Genomic DNA, 21636 nt, shown 5'->3' with positions numbered 1-21636 from the left:
GGATGATCTAACTCAGCACCTGAGGATGCTCTACAAGAGAAGGGAAGCCCATGGGGATGGTATAGTTGCAATCACTGTTCTGAGTGTAGCGTTCAGAATATGTTCAAGGGAAAGATAAAATGGCTGGGTTGCTCAACCAGTCCCGGTTGCCATGACAACTCTTGAGAATAGTAATTTAGATCAGCCTTAAGGCTACTCTATCAGCTCTAGCAGAGGAAGGGACATAAGACCACCTACAGCTGCAGGAGAAACCAGTGCTAATCATACAACATCTGTATGTATGCATGAATCTATTATATCAGCTGAATAAAATACGGAGCTTACTGTCATTTGCCTTCAGAAAGATGGCAGCAACTGTCAGCGTACCAGTGCAAATGTAGAGCCTGAATCTACAAATAAGGAGGAAGTCTCAATTATTTAATTGAACTAGACCTGTAGCATCACACTATGTCTGCACTCTGTCCACTACCTTTCCTTTTTCCTCCTCCTTGGCCTTGTCAGATGCTGCTGCACACCATGCCAACCCTATTCATCAGTGGTGGCAGCAGCAACTGCTGACTGCTGGAACAGAATGTGCCTTCTCCCCATGTCACACCCTTGACAGGGATTGCTCCAGTCTTTGCAGGAGAAGGCTCACAGACTCTTATAAGTTTGTAGAATTCATATTTTTCTTTTTTCTTGCTGCTCAAGTAATCCTCTTATGATGTGGAACAGTTTGTGCTGCAGAACTAAGATGTTTTTCTGTTGTTCACCTCTGCTTCCATGTCACTTCTATTTCCTGGCCTTTTGGTACTTACACTGTAAAATCGGCAGGAAGGTATAGCTGATTTCCATTCAGCAAACTGAGCCACTTTTGCTCCAGTCACAGTATGAGTCACAGACACACAGACAATGATCACTCCATAGTCTTAACATGTTCTTTCCTGTGACATAAAATATGCAAGAGATAAGACTTTGTCTGTTTCACAGGTCAGATTTAATGCATTCACAAATGCACCTTTAACACCTCAATAAGAATAACACAATTGACGAGGTTGTGCCAACAAGAAGCGTATCCAGAGCATTAATATAAGCCATTCTTTTCTTCTCTTTTAGCAAGAAAAGACTTTGGAGAGCTGAATGCACAACATTTGTCTCATTATGCTTAGTGTGCTGTTGCTTTGCTTTTTCACAATGGCAAGGTAACCTGCTGATACAGCTTGCCAAACTGCTGCCTCCCTCAGTGGATATATAAGCCAGGCTAATGCAAATGGACTATTGAATTGCATTCACTTGGCAGTCCTCCCACACACAAGATGAAGAGCAGGAACTTTGATTTGCAGGACCTCTTCTCATTTACCTTTTTGTTGTGCAATATCTTTTTGTTTGAGAAACACATAGTCTGCACTAAGAATTTAGCTCTATTCAACGGTCCTGTAGTGGCACTGTAAGAGCTAACTTTCCTCTGCCAAAACAAGATACACAAACACATTCTTGAATTCAGTGGGTCTGCCTAAATATTTTTAAAAATCAGGTGCCCAGTTATTTTCTAGCGTATACCTGAAACATGGAGAACAAAATATTAATTTGGAAGAAACCAAAGGATGTTCTCAAAATGTACATATTGGCACTGAATGTGTACATATACATATATATATATATTTGAATATATTGAAGTTTTAAAAGTATTTATTCACCAAATGGTTAACTTTGGATAGGATCCTTTGATATCCTCTAGGACTATTTTCCTTTTGGATCTATTCTTTAGGTAAGTTAAGACTGATCAAAGTAGAGAGAAATGCCTATAATTTACCTTTTAAAGGCGGTTCAACTTTTCATTTTAGTGATTTTTAACATTTTTTCTGTTGAAAGAATTCAACTCAGTTAAAATTGCATTTGAATTGTATTGCCTTTTTCCACTATTAGTGATAAGAAAGGAGACCTGTGAAATCAAAACCTATGTCTGTTTTGGATTTTTGACCATCACTTCCTGCTTGGGAAGTGGTATGGGAAAAGCTGCATTTCACAGAATCACAGAAAGAAGGGGCCTCTGGAGGTCATCTAAGTCTGACCCACCTGCTAAAGCAGGTTCACCTAGAGCAGATCACACAGGAATGTGTCCAGGTGGGTCTTGAATGTCTCCAGAGAAGAAGACTCCACAGCCTCTCTGGGCAGCCTGTTTCAGTGCTCTGGCACGCTCAAAGTAAAGAAGTTTCTCCTTGTATCCGGGTGGAGCCTTCTGTGCTTCAGCCTGTGCCCATTGCCCCTCATCCTGCTGTTGAGCACCACTGAAAGGAGTCTGGTCTCATCCTCTTGACAGTCACCCTTGAGATATTTCTAAACATTGATGAGATCCCCTCTCAGCCTTCTCTTCTCCAGGCTGAACAGACCCAACTCGCTCAGTCTCTCCTCATAAGAAAGATATTCCTGGCCCTAATCATTTTCGTAGCCCGCCGCTGGACTCCCTCCAGTAATTCGTTGTCCTTCCTCCTAAACTGGGGAGCCCAGAACTGGACGCAGATCTTCAGATACAGCCTCACCAGGGCAGAGTAGAGAGGGAGGATAACCTCCCTCAACCTGCTGGTCACACTTGATGCACCCCAGGATACCATTGGTCTTCTTGGCCACTAGGGCACATTGTTGACTCATGGTCAACCTGTTGTCCACCAGAACTCTGAAGTCCTTCTCCACAGTGCTGTTTCCAGCAGGTCCACCCCTAACCTGTACTGGTGCCTGGGGTTATTCCTCCCCAGGTGCAGGACCCTACACTTGCCCTTGTTGAACTTCATTGGGTCCTTCTCCCCCTAGTCCTCCAGCCTACCCAGATCTCGCTAAAGAAAACCTGCTGATTTCTAGAAGAGTATAGTTATATTTCATGGGGACTGCATGTAAGTTTTCTTTTATACATTACATTGATAGTTTAATTCTCGTTCTCATGTAAAGACAGAAAATTGATGTAATGTGTTGCTGCCTAATATAACATGGAAGATAAATTTTGCATCCTTGTGGCACCTGCTTCATGTCCAAATCACTCCCAGCAACATTAGTACCCGAGATCAGATTGGGACCTGCAGTGGCTACAGTAGCATAAGCACACAGGAACATTACAAGAAATCTAAAGCACAGACCTATGAGGTTCAGGCACTTTCAATGAGCTATGTAATGTTGTTTGGAGTATTTTTAGACTACGTTTACTGTATTTAATTCCCCCACCTCCCTTACCATCCAAATAGGTGCTGCTACTCACAAGGATGATTGCTTCTCCTAGGCTGTGCTGATCAGTTCTTCTGCCTTCAGTGCTGCAATTAGAGTAACATCATCCCAGTCCTGACTATAAATGTAGCTTTAGTAAAGACTGTAATCTTAACCTTTTCCTTACCAGTTTCAAAAGGAAGAAAGTGTCTGTTCTGAAGAGCCAAGAGCTTTAGCTGTGTTATCTTTTTGTTTACTTCTGTAAACTATGAATAAATACTGTAGAGGGATTTGTCCTTACCCCAAATGCTCCCATTTCTCTTAGAAGCATAAATACGAGTAAGCAGTAGTCAACTTTCCTAGGAAACTACTATCTTTCTGCCCTCCCAGTCCCGGTCTTCCTTCCTCTCCTCTCTATCCCCTTTAATCAGACAATTTAGCCACTGAAACTCAGGACAGCAGCTGGGATCCCAGCCTCACACAAGCACCACATCTACAGTCTGATTTTTAATGAGAGAGGGAGAGAAGGACTCCTGTCCCTCTCCTTCTTCAATACTGATTTTGTTTGGTGTACTTGTCTTCAATAATTCATCTCAGCCACCTTTTTCTCCCTCAGACCCTTTCAGGGACATACGGTTTAGGTTTTTAATTGTCAATTCAATTCTCAAAGTTGGGCACAGCTCAATTAGGATCCCACCTCCAGTACTTCAGCTGACTGGCATATGCCATCCCCTGATTCACCATCACAAATAACTGGTCTTTTCTTCTGAACCAACAGACTGCTATTTTTACCAGTACTCAGAAGCATCAAATGTCAAATAAGCAACCTTGCACATAAGTAGCAGTGACTGCTGGCCATGTGCTGCAATATCAGGACAATGGGAACTTTAAAATACCCACTACAATGTTCAGAGATATTATTAAATCTTCATTCCTTTCAAGACATTGGTGTGTGCAGAACCAATAGTCTGTAGTCCTTTTAAATTGAAAATTCTAAGAATTGATGTAGCTTCTATTCCTGACCTGACCAAGCTATCTACTATGAGCTGCAGTCCTAGTAGGACTTTATCTTAAAAAGCTGGAATCTTACTCGGCAGATTTTGGCCAGGCTGACATTCATGTACGGGCATGCTAAAAAATGTCATGTAGTAATAATTAAATTAAGTACTGACTTTAGAACAAAAAGAATTTTAGCTGCTGCAGCATTTTGGAATAAGAGATTTTCCAAACCTGGTCCCTTGACTATGCTATTGCTGCATAATTATGTTTGGAGATCTCTGAAGCTTCTTCTCCCCCAATCTGTCAGGCTGAAGGAGCAGATGGCAGTGAGGGGCTGGCAGGTCAGATGCCCAGGTAAAGCAGTACCTCTGCCTTCCAGCAAAATTCCTGTGACAGCAGGGCCCCAGTGGGTGGACTCCTTCCCCTCCTGAGTATGAGGAATAACTAACTGCCAGGCTAACCAGCTGTTCCCAGGTGTTCCCAGCACACTCAGTCACTGAGCAGGCAGGGTCACACTGCAGCACTGCAAGGGAGAGCACAGGAGCTGCTGGTGCAGGTCTCCCTCAGTGATTCGGCAGACCTGGATTCTGCTGCTGCCGTTTTGCAGCTCCAAGCGAACACACTGCTTGCTCATTTATTCATACTAGCTTGTTTGGTAAGAGGAGTTGACTGGACCATTAGTGTCAACCATGTTAGAAGACAACAGCCGTGGAAGAGTTTTACTGGCAGATTTGGGACACCAGAGAGCTCTTTGAGGCTAAGAGAGATATTTCAAATAACTCAATTGTCTTCTTACAGTAACTATAGACACAAATTCTATGTAGCAAAAGAAAAGAACATTTAAGATTGAGGACTGATTATAAAGTTATCAGTATTAGTAGATAAGTGGGATGTATTTCAATTTTGCATTCTACCTTAAGATACTATATTTACTGTTTTGTTCTTCCTTCCTTTTTAAAGAAGCCATTGTCGGCTTCCTCTCCACCTCCCCATTCTTTCTGTAGCATCAGCATTAGAGTCAAGAGGCCTCTGGAGTGATGCTAACATGCAATATCTTTCCTTTCCTTACAGATACTGAAAATTTAGACTGTCAGACTTTTAATGAGGAAAGTAATTATTTTGGGTTACTGCCATCCCAAGACTTGTCCATATGTTTGCTGTTTTGTTTTTTATTTTATTTAATGAAGTCATGATTAGTGAAAAACCTTGTTTGAAGAATTTTGGGCACTGAAGTGGATAATTTCATCATTAGAAAGGAAAGGCTTAGAGGAGATTTTTTTTTTTCTCTATTATATCTTCGTGAAATTGGGATAAATGTGTATCCTGTGTTATTTCAGACATGATAGCATTGAACATTTTTACAGCCTGATGACTAAACATAGGTTTCTAGAAGGGCAGCACATAAGTAATTTTACTTAAGTGTATTTGTCTGAAGAATTAATACTCAATATGTTAACTGTGAGTACCAGAATGTGAATGAAGTAATAAAGTTGTGTTTGGTTGTAAAAACAAAATCAGAAAGAACTTAAAACCTGCTTGTTAAATCAATGTAGCTTGTGTTTGTAAAAGCTTGATATGACAGATGTTATGCACTTTGACTGTAACTAAACATATTAGTCATCAGACTAACGGCTAAGGTCACTGGTAGCAAAGGCTTAAACCATGGAAATCTGTAATTTGCTTTATGATTCATATATGTGAAATAAGATGTGCTACCAGCTGCAGAGAGCAAGTTATGCTTCTACAGAGGGTTAAAATTAACTACATTCATAAATAAATTTTTGATTGTGAAAGATGTGTAGGAACAGCAACAAAATTTTTCAAATTTTCTAATTCCTAGAGAATAGGATCATGTACAACTGCCTTGGAGAGTCTGAGCGAAGGCTTGGCACCACTTCAAGAGCAAAGAAATGTTTGAGAGCTTCTCCAAAACTAACGTCTAGATTTTAGACAGATCCAATTGAGCTTTTAATGCTCAAAGCAGTGTAAGTCAGTGTAAAATTCGACATGCAATGTACTTAAACCCTGACCCACATAAATCACATTTAAGAATAATTCTTTCACCATTCAGGTCTTTCTATCTCGTCAACACAAATAGAGGGGCAGTGTACAAGGACGACAACACTGATTCTACGTGAGGCACAGAACAGTCACAAAATATCTGTGCTTTCTTTCAAAGACAGGCAAAGTCTGGGTTTGAACATCCTGACTAGATGTGATTGTCTTTTTATTTTATTACTAGCTGTATGAGACAGATGGCTACAAATCTTTTCTTTCTTTAAAAACAACTGAACATCTGAGTGTTGAGAGAAATAAAATTTCCATGAATAGCTCTATTTTCTCATTAAAAATATTTAAGATCTTGGAAATTCTAGCTGGAAGACACTGTTCCCCACTGTAAAACTTGAGTTGTCTCTTATTTTCTAGCTTCCCTATATGCTGCTTCTCATTCCAAAATACTGTTATTTATTGTTGTGGGTTGGTTGTTTTTTTTTTTTTCCCTTCTCCTTGCTGGCCATACCTGTGGCAAATCAAAACTGGTCACTTATGAGTACTATGAGAGTGCTTCCTTCTTCAGTTCATAAGTGTTGCTTGTCTCAGTGTCCCAGATCAGGTCATGGAAAGTTGAAGGAGTCATTAATAGCCTGTGAAAGCTATGAGCTATAAACTGCCCTTAAGGACTCTGTTTTTAAGACTCTAGTAAGTCCACAGCAGTGCAACCAGTTTTCTAAGTCTGAACACAGTTGGTTTTCAAGCTTTTTATGACTTCCTGCTTTTTCACTGCAGCAAGCTCCTCATAGCATTCTACAGTCCTTTGTTACAGCTCTCACAGCTTTTTCCATTCCCATGAACCTGATGCCTGCTCTCCAATCTCTCTTTTACGCTTTCATCTCTCTGTATTACATGAGAGAATTGGAGAAGCAGTTTCCTCTTCCTTGAAATGTCTATTTTTAAAAGCTCCTTCACTTGATAGGCATCTCAGTGTTTATTTCTATGAAGAGTGCATTCCCTGAGTGACTGAATTCTTCTGCCTAAATGAGGTTGGAAAAAAGGTCAGAATCAAACATTAGGTGTCTGAAAAGAGTGAAGTATGCAAAGAATGTCCAGAAAGACAAGATAAAGAAGAACATAACAATATGGACATCTAAATTTGGAAGAAGGTGATAAAGAAACTGGCTCAGGATGGCAGGAGCTGAAATAATTTCCTATCAGTTATTTTGTACATGTATTTTCCAGAAATTGTTTCAGTCTAAAGAATTTTTTAGTGTTCTACTGAACAATAATTGCATTAAAATGTGAGCATACCAGGCAGGTATGATTGTGATGACCTTGCTAAAATCCAAGTCTTTCAAAAGTTTTTAGGCAAACAATGAGTACTGACATCAATCTGCATCCTCAGCCCATGCACCTTCATGTAACATTCTGATCTATAATTGTCTTCAAAAGAAATCAGGTCCAATGGGAAGTTACTAGTTTTATTCCCCATCACAATAAGCTCTACAGAATAGAGTACAGTTGGAGTCTTCATACAAAGAGCAGTAAAATTTGTAATAAGGAAAGCATTTCAAACAGCTGACCTCTCTGATTTTACCAGGAAGTTTCATCTTTAGTCTAGAAGGAGTAGTAATAAATAAATTCCAGATCAGCTTCAAATCAAGCAAGCAGACAGTCCTCTACATTGTGCTGAGTCTTACATTTCAGTTTTGGAATCTTGCTCAGTACTCAACTAGAATTATATTATTGATGCTGGTCCTACATGTTCTGATTATTGGTAATAAATCAGCCACCTCAATAATTATTTTATGAGTAGATAATGTGTTCTGCATCTTTCAGAAATATAAGTCAATGCTAAATTAGAAGTCTTTAAAATGGTTTGCCATTTGTCAGATGGTCTTTCAACTTCCTACTTGATAGAATACATCATTAATTTTATGTAGAAAGTTTGAATATGAAAGTAGACAGAAAAATATGGAACTACTTAACACTTCCAGTTTTTCTGGGATAAACTCTTCCACTAACACAACTGCTTTTGAACACAGTGTATTAACACTAATTATGTTGAAAATAAGATAATAAAATCCAGACATGAACTTAATGTCTGAGCTTAGTGGAAAGCCAATTTAAAAGCATGAGATCTACTTCCTCAAGCTGTCTTAGCCTGTATGTTTCATCACTGTCCTTTAGCCAGCTTCATCACTGATCACACTTCGTGCTCCATGTGAGTAAATTACTGAGCAGAGACAGAATTCACCATAATAAAAATTTCCAAAAGGCTTTTCTCCAGCTGTTCTGCAGCACATTTCATATACTATGATTGGGGCACACAGCTCAGAATACACAAACACTGACTGAGGTTATGGACTGGGTTAAGGACTAATTAAGCAATCTGAACATCCATAAATCGATGAGTCCAGATGGGATGGACCCGTGGGTGCTGAGGGAGCTGGCTGAAGTCATTGCTAGGCCACTCTCCATCATCTTTGCTAAGTCATGGGAAATGAGAGAGGTGCCTGAGGACTGGAGGAAAGCAAATGTCACTCCAGTCTTCAAAAAGGGCGAGAAGGAGGACCCGGGTAACTATAGACCAGTCAGCTTCACCTCCAACCCTGGAAAGGTGATGTAACAACTTATCCTTGGTGCCATCTCAAGGCATATCAAGGATAAGAGGGTCATTAGGGGCAGTCAACATGGCTTCACCACGAGGAAGTCATGCTTAACCAACCTCATCGCCTTGTATGAGAACATAACGAGGTGTATAGATGATGGCAAAGTCGTGAATGTGGGCTATATTTATTTCAGTAAAGCATTTGACACAATCTTCCACAGCATCCTTGCTGCTAAACTGAGGAAGTGTGGTCTGGATGAATGGGTAGTGAGGTGGATTGGGAACAGGCTGAAGGGAAGAAACCAGAGAGTTGTGGTCAATGGGGCAGAGTCTAGTTGGAGGCCTGTATCTAGTGGAGTCCCTCAAGGATTGGTACTGGGACCAGTACTATTCAATATATTCATCAACAACTTGGCTGAGGGAATAGAGTGCACTGTCAGCAAGTTTGCTGATGACACAAAAGTGGGAGGAGTGGCTGACACACCAGAAAGCTGTGCTGCCATCCAGTGAGAGCTAGACAGGCTGGAGATTCGGGTCCAGAAGAATTTAATGAAATATAACAAGGGCAAGTGTAGAGTCTTGCATCTGGGCAGGAACAACCCCAGGTTCCAGTATAAGCTGGGGAATGACCTATTAGAGAGCAGTGTAGGGGAAAGGGACCTGGGGGTCCTGGTGGACAGCAGGATGACCATGAGCCAGCACTGTGCCCTTGTGGCCAGGAAGGCCAATGGCATCTTGGAGTGTATTACAAGGGGGGTGATTAGTAGGTCGAGAGAGGTCCTCCTTCCCCTCTACTCTGCCCTGGTGAGACCAAATCTGGAATATTGTGTTCACTTCTGGACCCCTCAGTTCAAGAAGGACAGGGAACTGCTGGAGAGAGTCCAGCACAGAGCCACGAAGATGATTAAGAGAGTGGAGCATCTCCCTTATGAGGAAAGGCTGAGGGAGTTGGGTCTCTTTAGCTTGGAGAAGATGAGACTGAAGGGTGACCTCATCAATGTTTATAAATATATAAAGGGTGAGTGTCACGAGGATGGAGTCAGGCTCTTCTTGGTGACAACCAATAGTAGGACAAGGGGCAGTGGGTATAAAGTGGAACACAAGAGGTTCCACTTAAATATGAGAAGAAACTTCTTCACAGTGAGAGTGACAGAACACTGGAACAGGCTGCCCAGAGGGGTTGTGGAGTCTCCTTCTCTGGAGACATTCAAAACCCACCTGGATGCCTTCCTGTGTAACCTCATCTAGGAGTTCCTACTCCAGGGGGGGTTTGGACTAGATCTTTTGAGGTCCCTTCCAATCCCTAACATTCTGTGATTCTATGATTCTGTGAGGTTATATTTTAATGTTGTACATATAGTCTGTCTGAAATACCTTATTACATTTATCAGGTAGCTGGGACTGCTATTCAAACCAAGATGGAAAGAAGAGATATAGCAAGAAGAAAATATGACAAAGTGCTGCTAAAAAAATATCGGTTTTTGTTCCCAAAATGGAAAACCTGTGAGTTTTTTCTTGTTCCATCAGATTATCTTCACCTTGCTACCAGAGATTTAAATGGGATGTGAAAGGCTTTTTTTCAAACTCTGTCTTTCTCTGCTTACTTGACGATTTGACTCACCATCTTCCACACTCCTCAGAATTTATTAATCACTAAGTGACAATCATTTCATCTTTTGCCTCCAAAAAAAGCATGCTAGATCTCCATTAGGAGATACTTCATTAAGTGAAGTCTTTATAGCCCACTGTATAGAAAATTTGTGAAATGGTAGATAGAAATTAAAATCTTAATTTTTAGGAAAATTTCATGGAAACCTGAGCCTCACTGTGGAAATTCATGTTGTAGAGCCACAACTATAAATTCTTAAAAAAGACATTGGATTTATCTTCACTTCATTCTTGTTTTTGATGCTATTAAGTACGGAGGTCTTTGACTAGATCTTTGTTTGAATAACCGGTTATCTCCTGGGTGCTGTTCCCCATCATGCCAACATCAGACTGAATTTCCATGATCTCAACTTTACTTGCATGACAACCAACTCAAGATTAATAGAAACTGTTAAGGCAAGACCAGTGACAATTACTGTTTATTTATCTAAGTATAATTTTTTAAGTAAGGTAATAAGGTTGACAGATCTTATAATTCTTTTTAAGCCATCTTTTTGCACACTTCTTTCCCCTGGCTTTTTGTAGCCCTTCCAATAACAACACTCCAAATCCCTACCTCACAAAACTGAAGGATCTAGTCTCTAGTTAAGATCATTCTCTGGTAATTCTTAAAAAATAAGTACATATAATTGCTAATTTGCTGTTCTTCTTGGATGTGTGCGGTTGACTATTATTTGGATGCTTATTGCTGGTTTTGTTTAGGAGGGCAAGAAGATGACAGAGTCAGGTCTTTGTTGCTTGCACTTCTCTGAGATAACAAAAGAATACAAGGTCCTATCTTACTTAAGAAGTAAGAGTATAGTAAGACTATGGTAAGAACACAGAACAGGAAACAATATCTTCCTTTGTTTGCGAATCAAACTCTTGCAGTTTATGACCCAGGCAGTTCTATTTCTGTTTCCTTCAAGATCTACGCTATCTGGTGTCTCTTTGGTTTTCTCTGAGCTTTCTGAATGTCACTCATCTACTTTCATCATCTGTCATTACAACCCTTTGGTTTGTAACTTCACCTTAAGTTTATTGTTCAGATAGTTCCAAGCAGCGCAATAGATATTAAATGTAGTGTCTTGCATTTATTTCTCAGTGAGGAACTGATAAATTCTTTCATCCAATCTGGATGGAAGATGTCTAGAAGCTTGTCTGCTTTAACAAGGTCTGTGTTTCTTGCAGATCAAAGGCATCTTTACTCACACAAATGCTTCCTTCACTATTGCATATTTTCCCAATTACTGTTGTTATATAAATCTCACAAAAATTCCTAGGAGTGGGACATTTAGGAACTGCTGGGTTGTTTTTGAAGAATATTTATGCAAGACTGTTATCCACATTCTGAGAAAAAATCACACAAATGGGACATTCTGGAAAGTAAAAATAGAAAATGTATCTTCACTTCTTGACATTATGCTATGTTTTGTTTGGCAAAAGACTTTTTCTACTTTTTATTGAAAGAAAATAATGGAAAGATTCTTCATATTGTTAAAAAAGTTTTGAATGTGACTTTAGTATATAATGAGAGTGTGAAATTAAAGAAGAAATTAGTCAACATGAATTAATTCAACTCCGTGTTTTAGTCAATTTCACTGAAAGAAGAGATGATATTAAATTTCTCTGCGTCGATTTCCCACAAATAGCAGTCCATGAGCTTTCATAATCAACAACAAATTTGTTTTCATATATTTTACAGTTTTGTGGATCAATTGATCATAACAGTTTTATGTACAGTAAAATATACATGAAAGGATTGCGAGCTACAGGCCTGGAGTTTTGGTTTCAGGAAACAGGCAAAGACAAAATATGGTGGAATGCTTACAAAGTAAAGAACTAGACAGATGGTAGGAGGAGAATACTACAACAATTCTGGTCCGTCTAATGAATGGCACATCCCTGTCCTTGCTAAATCCACTACATGTTCTAAGAAATCACATCTTTCCTTGAGTGGAGGGGTGAGGAGAACATACCTGCTGCCATGCCGAAGAGAAAAGAGCAGACTGACAATGACATTGATGCCTTCACCTGCAAGACAGCTGCTCCCATAACTCCATTTTAGATGTGGGAAGATGGCCTTTCTTATGCTGTACTTACAATTTGGGTTGATTTAGTCCAATCTTTACTTTTTATCAAAATCAGCTCTGTGAACTAGATTCCTTTGTAGGGGCAGCAAAAGGATCACTGTAGTCTGCCTCTGTACATTGGAATAATGGGCTCTATGGGAGACCCCTTCTCAAAAGAATTAGATGACTAATAAATTAATGAAGCTAGCATCATGGTAGTGCTTTATAGAGCACTTAGTGCATGTTGATTCTCAGCTGAGGCTTGCTGCAGGCTTAAGTATCGCTTAAGCATATTTTTAGAAGAATAAGGACTGAGTGAATGACATCATGATTTATATCCTAGGTGTAAAATAGCTACTCTGATGCATTGTATTACAGGCCTGCAGCACTATTACAGAGAATGTTTAGGCTCTATGCCAGGTTCCTTCAAGTACAGTGTCTAAGTGGTCCTGCATTTTGAGGTGAAACTCAAAATACTGTTTCTTCCTGTATTTTCATCCTGTATTTTACATTTTCTCCAATAATATTTTGCTATACTTATTTTTTCTCTCCTTCATTGCAAACCTTATGACTTAATATATAAAAAAGTAATCAATTTAGATGTTTTTACAAGAAAACTATTCAGAACTCCTCATGAAACTAACGCGAGCAAGCACTGGCACTGTTAAGAAAAAATAATACTGCCCTTACCTTTAATACATTTAGCTCAGATCAGAGCATGATGACTGTTTCTTGGATTCATCTATCTTTCATGACATTACTTTTTAAATGCATGAAATTTTCCAGAGGTTTTTACAGTTGGCCCAAGATTGTTCCCCGTAAAACTATCTGATATTTTGTCAGTGACCCAAAAGAGGTGATTTGGAGACCCCAGCTTTGAGACTAGCCAAAAAACTTAGATACAACCTTTTCATTCTACAGAAGAGGTACAAAATTTGTATTTTCTTCATTTTTAAAAAGTTCATTTATATATTACTTGTCAAGATATCAGAGCAAAATCTTGTATTTCTAGTCACAGATATTTTCCATTAAAATAAATGATAAGCTGCTGTCTCAGTGTGAAACAATATTGCTTTTGTTGCCTAGTAACAACAAAAAAAATAAAAATGTTGAAAAGCAGAACTTTGGTGCCAGTAAAATGAACAACAATATTTACATCAAAAGAGTATGAGATTTCTTGCTGTCTTGGTGAAGAGTGCAAGTTTATCACACTAACACATTTACATTGTTTCCTGTCTGAAATGCTGGCTACATCTGTATGAAAATCTTAATTTGTTTATGTCCACTGATATTGTAGGAGCAGAAAGATGCAATGTGTGGTCTTTTCTATTGCAGTGGCCCATTAAATTTTCTTCACAACACTGTGAATATTCCAAAGGCAGTTCACTTTAGTTTAATTAATGTGTGTTGCTTGTGAAAGTTGACAACTAAATCTATCTTTCCTTTACAGTCTGTGATATTCTTACATCTTTATCATAGCAGTTTTAGAATTTTTCTTAGGAACGTTTTTTTGTTAGTGTCACACAGTACACTAAGTCATCGCAAATGTATGCAATACATTTTTCATCAGATTGTCACAGAATTTCAATAATTCAATATAATTCACAAAAATAGCACTTCAGTTTAGGACTTATGCATAAGCATTCATAATAATTCATAAATTGGTTTGCATAATGAACTTTGCTAGCCTTATCATTGGTATTAACATTATTATATTATCATTATTATATTATCACTGCAGAGATAAAATCTTTGCTGTTTGGCTGGCCACAAACCGTGTATTTCTAAACCCACGTACGTTCATGAAAACTGACAACTTGTCTCTGATAAATTATGTCTTGACAATTGTCATCAATGCAAAGAGTAAAATGACAGAACAGCAAACATATGATACCTTTACCCCTATTTGAATAGGGACAGGGTCTGGCCTCGTATCCCAAACCTAATCCTATACATAGAAGCATATGGACAAGCCACTCAGGTTAATAAGTGTCTCAAAGATGTCATTTTGCAACAAACAGATGTGCTCGCAGAATCAGAAGAGAAGGTTTAATATTGTGAAACAAATTGATTTATAAGGCTGGCAATGGGGCAGTTTGTTCAAATAGAATTTGTAAATATACTGCAAGGTATATGGTCAACAGCTGCAGAAAATAACTGATTTCATGTTCTCTAATTTTAGGGGGAAAGGGTGAGTGTTGGTAAGAACAGGTAAAGAAATTAAGATCCTCTTTCATATGAAGTAACACATCTTGTTTTGCAAACATAACAAGAGTGACACTTAAGAGAAGTTATGATGATGACGATTTTTGAAGGACTTCTTCAATTAATAACCTATAGGTAGGTACAGGAGGGAGAAGAAGGAAAAGAAATGCATGAAGATATGTCATACATGCATATGTGTTTTTGTCTTCATAGGGTATGATAAAGAAAGGACAGGGAGAAAAAGGGACAAGTGACACAGAATGCAGAAAGGACTTGACTGAGACAGAAGGGTAAAGGAAAAAAACTTCCCTCACTGTCTCATTACCAGTTAACTCTGAGCAACTAGAAAACAAGAACTACATTTCCTCAAATATAGTCCACTTTGCAGACTTTTAAAAATCATTGTTATTTTAGAGTCAAAACATTTTTCTGTGTGTTCTTTGAAGAATCAGACATACAGTACTTCTAAAAGTGACAAGGGGTCCCAATGAAGAGCAATGATATTCTGGACAATTCTTGGTGAATAGGAGACTACAAAAGTGTTACAGTGAGGAAGATTTTCTTTTAACAAAATAGATTTTCAGAGGAGGATGGTGGTTTGTCAGAATCTGAAGCTCAGAATTTTTTCAAGAAAATATGAGGTTTTTTGAAAATTCAGTTGAGAGACATTTCTTGGATCGAGGTCTGTGCTGGGGTCACTTAAATGATCTGGAGGAGACCTGTCAGTATCATTCCCACCAGATCCTGTGCAGTCTCAACCGTGGGGTGCAGACTGTGACTTTACACAGCAGTGTGGGGGTGTTGATGGCTTAGGGTGTTCCAGTTGTCATCGTGCTGATGACATTGTTTGTACCTTCTCTTATTATCATTATACGACTCTTTGCAGAACATGACCTGAGTTTAGATTGTAAAACATTTATATTTATTGGCAGGTTCTTCTTCAGATGCAAGAATCCTGGGCTCACCCCCAGCTCTACAGGCACAGTTACAAAGGTGGTGCTTTGTGAGCGTGGGCTTGGAAAAGACAGATGTCCACCATCAAGCCAATAGTGCTCCTGAACTTTTTGCAACCGAAAGCACAACAGGAATGTAAGTATCTGTATATATATTATCTCATATATGTACATGTTTTTAAATATGTATATTTATACATGTATTTATACACAATACAAAACTATATGCATTGATCATTAAATCGTAATATATAACTAACATGACAGATCACTTGAAATCTGCACATCAATGGTATAATGGGCAGTAAAATTTTGTGTCAATTCGACAAGATTAGAAATTAAGTTTGTTTGCTTATTTATTTGGATTATTTGCCATGCTAGTAGAACAGCTGCTCAGGGAATATATGCCTGTAACATTTCGGGTCAATTTTTATGTGTGCTGAATTTCAATAATTTGTGCTACTGTATGCTCAATACAAAGTGATATGAAAGACACTGGAAAAAGGCCTAAGACATTATTTATGGCAGATTGTTTTTTTCCTGTTTACTTGTTGATTTACTTAACAATCTTGGCTAGATTTGCAAGGCATAATGCGAGCATGTTTCCTTGTAAGACACAAAAATCAAGGGGCCCAGAGTGGCCAAATATTCTATGTTTGTCTTAAATAGTTGATTACAGAGACATTAACATCTAAAATAAAAAAAAATGGGTAAAACCCACTTACAATTATATTGTCTTTCAGGATGCTAATCTGATCTAAGCCCAGATTTCTACAGTGCCATTCTTTCCTGCCATATCATCAGTGTAAAGACTTGGGCTTGATTCCCTTAGTTAAATGTGATTTATATGATTAAACCTATATCAAGTTGAGAAATATCACACTATAAAAAGGCTATTTCTCTGTGAATAGTTTAGCTACACTGGAAGGGATCCTCTCTCTGTTTCTGTTTCTTTCTGCATAAGAATTATTATGGAGAGTTCATGTTTGTGCTGTTATGGTATCCTTGTGTGAAGTTGCAAGTGATGTTCCACCACCAAAGAACTGTGAAGAAGGGGCAAACATATTGCCAGCTATGCTAGAGAATGTAAAACACCACAGGAGAAAAAACTTCTGGTTTTGATTCAAATTGTACAGATTGTTAATAAAGATTCCATAGTACATTGTTTAACAGTATGCCATCTACAAATAAAGGTGCTGATTAGTCTAAGAACATACTCTTGAATATATAATTGATTTTATGTGCAACGAACAGTACCTAAATGGAAAGTAAGGAATAAGTCCTTGATGCAAAAGTGAAAAGGGAAAAAATAAGCACCAAGAAGTTAATTCCCACTAAAAACAGAGAAAGCATAAAAAGAAAAATACTTTCTGATATACTTTTAAATATATTTAAACTGTTGTGCAGATGTGGTCTTTGACACACCTTGCATTGCCTATCTTTGAAGGGTGCAAGTTGAGGGACCTGACAAGTAATGCCCTCCTGGTTCTCTCACAGGGTGAGTATCAGAAAAGAACAGTGTGCATTTGTCTTCTTCTCCCACTGAGGTCCAAACATGGTTTAGTGATGGATGTGACAACATTACTTTTATGCTTGGACTCAATGATCTTAAAGATCTTTTGTAACGTAAATGATTCTATGATTCTATGGCCAATGTGTGCACTCAAACTGCTGCATCCATTTTTGTAAGTCTATTTGATTTCTTCAGTCTTTCACATCTGTTGTGCTAGTGTCTTTGGCACTGTTAGTGGCTAATTTCACAAGGTATTGAACCTACCTGAGAAGTCTTGGTTAAAAATATCTGATATTTGTGTTAGGAGCAACATGAGGAAGGATTTGGCTGGGTGGTAAGATAAAGAAAGAGTTTGCTTAAAAATTGGTGAGACTTTTAACATTAATGTTAAAAGTGTATTTGTTTCCCATAGCATACAAGACAATACTTTCATGATAATTCAGAAGTTGTTGGTGTGATGAGTGGTAAACACATATGTAAGTGCTTTTGATGCAAAGGCCAGAGAGCCAAGAGCTCTGCTGGATAAGGCCCATAAAAAGAACTATCCAAGTACTTTAAAAACGGTGTGTACCAGAATATTAAGGTTGTTGTTGTTGGTGGTGGTGGTGGTTTTTTGAGGGCGAGGGAAGAGACAGGGGAAGACAGGGTCTTATATTCAGTTTTTTCAAGAATATTTTAATTTATCCATATCTTTCAAATACCAATTCAGTTTAATGTCATCTGTTTAATGGAATATGTCATTATGGTTGGACAGGATGAAGTTCAGAATGGAATTTTAGATAAAAGTTCCAGAAGATAAGTATTTTCTTCTCAGGACCATCTAGATTTTGGGGTATTCGCCTACAAGATAGAGAAGGCAAGTATTAGTCCCTGTTATACAGTTGTCATCTAAGGGTTTGCATCTTGCTTTCTCACATCTCAGATCATTTCAGATATTAGTGGGTTATTGACTATTCTAAGGTAATCTTCCAATTGATGATTTGACTTTAATTAATTATTCATTTTCTATGCAAAATTAAATTGATAACATTTTGGTTAGTGTGCTTACTTAAAATTGAAGAAGGTCATGTTCCAGTTTCTGCTCTTAGGAGCACAAATAGAGAAGTAGTAAAAAATATGCAAAATAGAATCACTCCAAGAGACGAGGCTGGAAGAGACCTTTATCTCTGAGCTTTGAAAGCACTCAACTGATATGTGGACCCCTCACAGAGACGCAGAGTTAAGGTTCTGCACTTTCATTTTGAAAAACACCTTTTAAGACCCTGGCTTTGTCCCTGTGAAATACGTTAGGATGTGTTGGATGCATGGATGCATGGTAATTTTGTATACTTTGTGTGTCTAGAGTGAAACCAAGTCCACAGCTTCATTTAAATTTAAAGCTATTCCAGGTTTATTAGGGGTTGTTTTTTTGGGATGTTTTTTTGCTTTCCATTTTAGATATAATTCTGACTTGTTCCCAGGGAAATAACACTTATTTAGAACATTTCAAGGTATTATATTTTTTGTCGTTTAGTGATATTCTTCATATGACTAGATATTTTTGTTTTATTCTTGTCATCAGTAAAGACTGTTGAAATTGACTAAGTAGTCTTTGTAGCATATATATCATCTAATATTTTATACTAGTTTGTTTACCTTCCTTAAAAAGACAAGAAAAAAAATGGGGGTTTTGCCCTATATGTTAATAGTTACAGAAATATTTTTAAAGTATTGGCAGTCTCTTTCTCTTGAAGAAGATATGCAACTGGAGAAATAAGTCCTCTTGTAGGTGGATTTTTGTCTTTATCCTTGTCTTCCTCCATAATAGACCCTTATAACAAAAGGCTGTGTAGGTTCAGAACAATTTAGAGTAACTAATTAGTTTTTACAACAGGTAATATAAAAATATTTATTTCACAACCTTTCTTGATTCCTGTGAAAGTAAGAAATGGACATAAATATTCTTCAAGAAATCTCCGTCGGTGGCCATCTGTGCACTGTTTCTTTAGATGATGTCTTAATTCCCAGCCCCATAATCAAAACTCTTTAAATGTGTTGCCGATTAAGAGAAAAACTCACAATTGCCCAAAGAAAGACAATTTTTTTAATTATTATTATTATTATGGTATGGGGCACTTTTTTTTTTTTTTTTTTTTTTTTTTTTTTTTTTTTTTTTTTTTTTTTTTTTTTTAATACAGACATTTGTATGTGAATGTCAAAGACTAAAATTATCCAGAGAACTAAATTGCCATTAAACGATGAAAGAATAGGAGTAGGGTCCTATTGCTTATAACATTCATAGCAAATGTCCAGATAAGGCTTGTCTGATAGTCTAATAACAATGTATATTTATTATAGTCACATCTATAAAGTACATAGCATGCCATGGTCATTTATTGATACCCTATCAACAATTTATGAAAGTAGTATTAATGAAGACTATACTAGATTATGTGTGTAATGATTTTAAGGATATGTAATTGCATAACTGGAGTCTTTCTTTTCAGAAAACTTTTTATTCTGCTACTCATTTAAGGAATAAGCCATTTAAATTCTTTCCTTCTAGTCTATCATCGCAGTGAGACACTAGTAGTCAGAAGGTAAACGACAACAAAATTGCCAATGAACCACAGTTAAACAGTAACAGCAATAAATCAAATTCAGATTTCTTTTTTCCATCTTCTTCATGCATTTATTCTTAAAACATAAACATTTGTGGTGTGCTTTGGGAAGCAATTGGTTTAACAGGAGATACTTGAATTATAGACAACACAAAATGGTTTTGTAAATACCTTTATTTAGAGTGCAGTTAGCATAAATGCTTTCATACAGACAGTCTGAATTATTCTCTGAAGGCAGAATATAGTTTATTTCAGAAAAGCATTTAATAAATTGTGCTTTGTTGGCACTTGGCAGTTGCCAAGGCAAGAAAGGAAGGCTAAACAATGCTGTCATTTTAAGAGTTAGTGCTCCCAGTGTAAAAAGAGATTGCAGAGAAAAAAATGTCCATCGAAGGATGTCTTGCCAAAATTGATGAGAAATGCTCTATGGCAGCAATTAATGCCTTGTGAGTTCTTGAACAAAGACATAATTTCACAAGGAATTTTCAAAAGTTAAGTCATAAAAATGTATTCTATAGAAATCTTGAATAATGTATTGTAAGAGTCTAAGAAGTCCCAAACGATTCCCCAGACTGTACTTTTTAGTATGGTAATAATCTCTTTCACTTACACCAGTGCCCCTGAACGAGCACCTTGTTTAGGTTAGTGTTTGATTCCATCTGATAATCTGGGCTTTTTGTTTTCTTGAACACAGAAGTTAATTGTACTTGATGATAATCCGTCATTATTGCTAATGCTCTATTAAGGTGAATCGTGCAAATACATTTTCAACTGAATGAGAGTAGTCTGTTAAAAACACATTGCAGAAGGCAAGAACCCACTTACATCCCCAAATGCATTGTCATATTTAAAAAGATTCAAAATTAAGTTTTTGGTTGCCTTTATATGGAGACAAACATTTGTGGTAAATATTATTAGAAGATTATAGATAGGCTGGGTTTGTGTTTCTACTGGCTTTGATAAGGACAGGCTGGCTGGTGTAAAGGCTGCTACATCCCACATGAGTTGGGTGAGATTTGTAGACAAAAGCAATGGTGTATGCTAGAACCTGAGGCTTGATAGTTCTGGGGACTTCAGTTCCAGTCTGCCCTTGTACAATGCAGAGGCAATCACTCTCTGGACATTGCAAAAGAACGGAGTACAGACTAATATGTTGTTGAATCAATTTTGGCAGAACTCTTTAAAAATGTGTTATGTGCATGTATTTCCCAAGTTGTACCAGATTTTTCCATTGATGCTGTGTTCAAGCAAAGAACTAATTGTCCTATAGGGGAATGAAATGTGAGTGAAGCAGTGCACTGCTGTGATTACAGTCACCTCCAAAGAAGTGCAACTGTTGCTAACCCAGTATGATCCCAAGTGATCAGTACCACCTCCACAGAAAGCCATTGATTGTTCTGGATTACTTGGAAAGTTATACATCAGAAAACTGCTTTAGGCACTTGCAAGTGCCAATTAGTCTGAGAGTTTGGTGTATCTACATATGTTTCAAGTTATTTTTCTTTTGCTTTCCTCCATATTCAGTCTTTTATGACTAGGAATCATCTTTCCCTTCCCATCAGGAAAGAGTTTTTCTAACAGTAAAAGATCATGGAATTTTTGTCTGCTCACATTTTAGGAGTCAACGCTTTCATTGATCTATCTCAAATTTTGCCCTGCCACCCTACTAGTGAATCAGAGGAGAAGCAATTTTTGTTGTTCCAAAGTACAAGAAAACATTACTGGATGGCAAGATCTAGTGAGAGGGAAATCTACTTTAAAAAAACAACACCTGTATATGAATTATAGTCACAAACTTTGTTTCTCCAAAGGCTGTTTCTGATCAGCTTTTGAAAGGAGAAAATACTCTTCTTCATTCTTTTTACTTGTT

The sequence above is a fragment of the Nesoenas mayeri genome, assembly GCF_963082525.1.
Source record: "Nesoenas mayeri genome assembly, chromosome: 1".
Classification (NCBI taxonomy): Eukaryota; Metazoa; Chordata; class Aves; order Columbiformes; family Columbidae; genus Nesoenas; species Nesoenas mayeri.
The sequence above is the reverse complement of the archived record's forward strand: the minus strand, read 5'-3'. Positions refer to the sequence as shown.